Raw genomic sequence first — 4,702 nt, forward strand, 5'->3', positions numbered from 1 at the left:
CCCTGCCCTTGCTGACTCCTTGCTTGGACCCCTAGGCCTGGGTCAGGATCTGTTTCCCTCACTAAACTGGGGACATGAATGGGTAGCTTCTAGACGTCGTTAGTGTGGAAAGCCCAGCCCCTGAAAGAGACAGAGAAGGAGGGAGGGAGGTGGCTCTGACGGCCTCAGGCAGGTGGGAGACCCACACCGCTGGCCGCAGGCCATCTCTCCCTCCCTAGGGTCTTAGGTTTACCGGCCCAGCCCTGAAGCCAGCGCAATCTGGGAAGGTTGCCTGGAGGAGGGTGGTTCTGTTGGGCCTCCATAGAGGGTAGGATTTGGATGGGGTCTGGTAGCAAGAAGCAATCCCAGTGCAGAGACAGCATGATGGGGGACAGTCCTAGGGGCTTCCCCGCTTTGGGCAGGTCAGGGCGGGTAGGTTCCCCTGTGAGGTCCTGGAGCTGTGTCGGGGAGGGCAGCCCACAGCAGGGTCTGGGCAGGGATGGTCTGAAGGGATCCTGGGGAGGACAGGCCTGTGGTAGCAGCAGGGGGTGGCTAGGTGGGGACTGCGGAAGGACGGAGCCCTGTCACATGGGCTCCTGCTGCCCAGAGAATCTCAGGGCCCCAGCCCCTTTAGAAACCGCCCCAGCCTCACCCCCACCCTCTTGACGACAGTCTGTTCCCTGTGCCTCGCCCAGCTTGACCCGCTGTAGCCACAAGGGCCCCCTCGAAGCTCCTCGAAGGCACCAGGTTTGTTCCAGGCACTGTACCGCCAGGAGCATTCAGGCTGCTGTGAGCCTGGTACAGACACCACATCTAGGAGCCCTTCCACCCCCGCCAGGGCAGGTTGCCCACTGTTTACTAAGAGCACCCTGGGGCTTCCCTTCGGTGCCTCACCACTCTGGGGACCAGTGGGCTTTTTGGGTGATTAAGTGTTTAACATTGCCTGCCCTCCACCCCCTACTCTGACAGCAGGGACTGCGGTCAGGAGCAGCCCCCAGCCCAAGTCTGGTGTGCAGGACGCACTCTGTCAACGGCGGGAGTGTCTGAGCAGCACGCATCAGGAGGGGCTGTCCACAGCTCTGCTGTCCTCCAGACCAGAGCATTCTGCAAGCTGGCCAGGGCTGGCCTCCGTCCACCCAGGACACAGTGTCCATCAGGAGGGCACACTGCGTCTCCTCCAGATGGGGGCACCCTGTGAGCTGGCCAGGGCTGACCCCCAGGCCCCCAGGACACAGCTCCTGATGCGCCAGGCAGTGGACTGGCTGCTTTGGTTGATGAGGGAGGGAAGGAAAGAAGGAAAAGGGAGAGGTGAGGAAGGAAGTAAGGAAAGAAGGAAGGGAGGGAGGGAGGGAGGGAGGGAAGGAAGAAAAGGAAGGAAGGGAAGGAAGGAAGGGAGGAAGGGATGGAGGGAGGGATGGAGGGAGGGATGGAGGGAGGGAGGGCAGCCAGATGAGCAAGTTCTCTCCCAGCTCCCTGTCTTCTTCTCTTTGCCCTGCAAGGCTGAGATTTCTCTGCGGTCCTGCCCTCTTCAGGGAGGCGGCCCCTGGGGGAGCGTGGCAGGAAACCCCAGGCTCAGGAGCTGCATGTCCTGAGCTCTGTAGCTCCAAAACCCACCCGCTGACGCTCCACAAATAACCCCAAACAGGAGCAGAGATCAATGCACTGCCCTATTGACAAAACCTCAGCCGTAATGCAGAGAGCTCTCACATTTTTATTGTGTTCATGTATGTTGATTCATAGTGGTTTTGTCAATAAAAAAACACCGCACAAAGTCTCACAGTAAAAACGTCACCAAAAATTATCTATTGCTATGATAACAGCAAATTATATATTGAAGGAGATTTGTGGCGTTGGGTGGGACAGAGGCTGGTGGCATCGTGGGCAGAGAGAGGATCCCTCTAAGTCTGCACTGTGGCCCCACCATCATGTGACTACACCCTGTGCCCAGCCCCGATGCAGGGCCGGCTTGGACTCAGGGCACCAGCCCCCAGGAGGCAAGGAAGTCATGGGTAGAGTTCACACCCACAAACACAAGTGAGAATGAGATCGGCAAAGTAACGCAGGGGCCCACAGGCAGATGGGACAACTTTTCACAGGGAAGCCAGGAAGATGTCCTCACACAGTAATAACTGGGTCACCTCAAGAAGACCAGGCAAGTTTCAAATATTCACTTCCACAAGGAGGAAATGGCAGGAGCAAAAGCCGGAGGGTAAGGAAACGCTTAGCATGTTCAAAAAACACAAAACGACATGCTTAGTGCCTGGGCGTGTGGTCCTGAGTGAGGGACACTTGGGTGGCCCTGGATCAACCCGCACCTGCAGGAGCCTTTGCTTCCTTGCAGATGGCCACCGTCTCTGCCAATCTCTTCCATCAATAAAAGTGTTTTTATCAAATTTCTTCCTTGGAAACTGTACTCCCTGGTTTTGGTATTTCATGGGCAAAGTATAAATTGTGGAGGTGGCACCAACTATAAAAATGAGCTTTTCTTTTGAACTATAAATGTGCCGGGAGGTGGTGTGGAGTGTCCCGGTGGGTGGGGGGGAGAACCTTAGTGGCTGCTGCCTGGTGTTACTGACGATATCAGTGGGCGGGACTGGGCGTGGGCTGGATCGGTGGGCGGGTCGGCTGAGGGTGTAGACGCCCAGACCAGGGCCAGGGCCAGCCGGGGGTGGAGAAAGTTGGGTGGGGGCGACGGGGAAGTGATGGGGAGGGTATAACTTCTTTAGAGCTGTGCATGCCATTTCAGGCAATTGACAAGGGGATGGGGCTAATTTTCCTTTCCCTGGTATGTCTGCCTGGGGGTCAAAATTTCTACTTACAGCAAGTAGTTGGGTAAACAGGAAATAATGCATTTTTTTAAAAAAATCAGTGGAAGATTTCTGCTTCATACTGGCAGCCTTTTCCTGCACATCTTTCTCTTTATGCGGTTTTGTCTCAGTGATTTGAGCATGTTCTAATTTTGTCATTCAAGCCATCTGACTTTCACTGCTCTATACAAACAAAACCTAATTTAGTCTGAGATGTTTTAAGTCATAACAATGACGGATAGCCAGGGTTCAGGTGTGGTGGAATATTTAAATACCTAGTCTATATTTTTCTGATATAAAGACAGGCAGCTTTTTGTACTCTGATTAATTATGATTTCGCGTTTCAGGGAAAAAAAATAGCTTTTTCTATTCTACATTATTAATTGGTTATTTAATTAGGAATTCTCCAAGCTTCAGATGTTGGGAAGCTAAATCTGTGAGTGGGTTTTAAAAAAAAAAGCCAAGCTCTATCCTGTTGCCTTTTTGTATCTTATGAAGGTCACAATAAGACGTGATTGTTTGGCATAGCGGCAGTGAATTATGCCACCAGACAAGCTTTTAACCTATGCGCCTTCACTCTGAGTGAGACGCACGGGGCCTGTGCTCTCTTTAAACCGTTCTCTATTGAAGAGGATTCAATCACCATAATGAATCTGAGGCCAGGCAGCAATCTTCTGCACTGAAAGAATTTCTAAAAGATTGTAGAATTTGTAAAACGAACAGCTCGCAGACTAAATGGCTGTGTGGGTGAATCAATTATTGCAAGGCCCCGAGTAGTCATAATATTTAGTACATATCATAGAGTGTTTCAGGTACAATAAGATATGCTCGTTTTTCCCCGTTCCTGCTGGAAGTGGTACCAAAAGCCTGCACGCAACCCTGGCTCATCTGCCGCATCCCGGGAGAGCTGGGTCAGGTCGAACACACCCACCGCGCAGCCACGCGTGGATGTGGGCATGTGCACAGGCAAGGAGGGGCTGCCTTCTGGAGAGGTGGGCGGTGGGGGAGCCAGAACACCTTCCCCCAGCCTCGGAAACCCATGGAGATGCTAAGTTGCCAGTTCTCTTTTTTTAGAGCCTGGTTTTGAACCGTTTCCTTATTAATACAATAATTATTTTTCTCTGACAGCACCATTTATAACCATCTACTCTGCGTCCAACTAGCCCTGTTTTCATTAATCAGTGGTCATGGAGACGACTGTCATCGCCTCTCTGGATGATGACTTATCGGCCGAATGCAGGCTCCTTTCTGGGGACCACAAATCAGGTGAGGATGGAGCCTTTTTGGCTGCCTGATGAGATAGCTTCTAACACAAGACCAGGTACCATCTAAAGACCTTTACGTCAGAGAAGGGTGTCAGGGAGCTTCTGGGAACTTGTGCAAGATAGTTTTCACTGTGCTTTAAAGGTTGCAAGACGAGCAGCCCCTCTCAAGCATCCTAGGGAAGCCTGGATGGAATTCAAGAGGAACTTAAAAAATATCCAGCTGTGGCTTCTCTTCTCCCACAATCCCTCACGCTGTTCCTTTCCAACCTGGACCCGGCAGAGTGGCTCCCACAAAGAAGGATGGCGAGAAGAAAAAGGGCCGTTCTGCCATCAACGAGGTGGTGACCCGAGAAGACACCATCAGCATTCGCAAGCGCAGCCATGGAGTGGGCTTCAAGAAGCGCGACCCTTGGGCACTCAAAGAGATTCAGAAATTTACTGTGAAGGAGATGGGAACTCCAGATGTGCGCATTGACACCAGGCTCAACAAAGCTGTCTGGGCCGAAGGAATAAGAAACGTCCCATACCAAATCCGTGTCCAGAAAACATAATGAGGATGAAGATTCACCAAATAAGCTCTATACTTTCATCACCTATGTACATGTTACCACTTTCAAAAATCTACAGACAGTCAGTGTGGATGAGAACTAA

The 4,702-nt window shown here is 52.0% G+C and overlaps 1 pseudogene; it reads left to right on the forward strand.

The window, feature by feature from the left end:
* Positions 1-4,020: 4,020 nt before the first annotated feature.
* LOC101052935 (large ribosomal subunit protein eL31-like) lies at positions 4,021-4,702 on the forward strand (annotated as a pseudogene).

This window comes from Saimiri boliviensis, chromosome 14, assembly GCF_048565385.1.
Source record: "Saimiri boliviensis isolate mSaiBol1 chromosome 14, mSaiBol1.pri, whole genome shotgun sequence".
Classification (NCBI taxonomy): Eukaryota; Metazoa; Chordata; class Mammalia; order Primates; family Cebidae; genus Saimiri; species Saimiri boliviensis.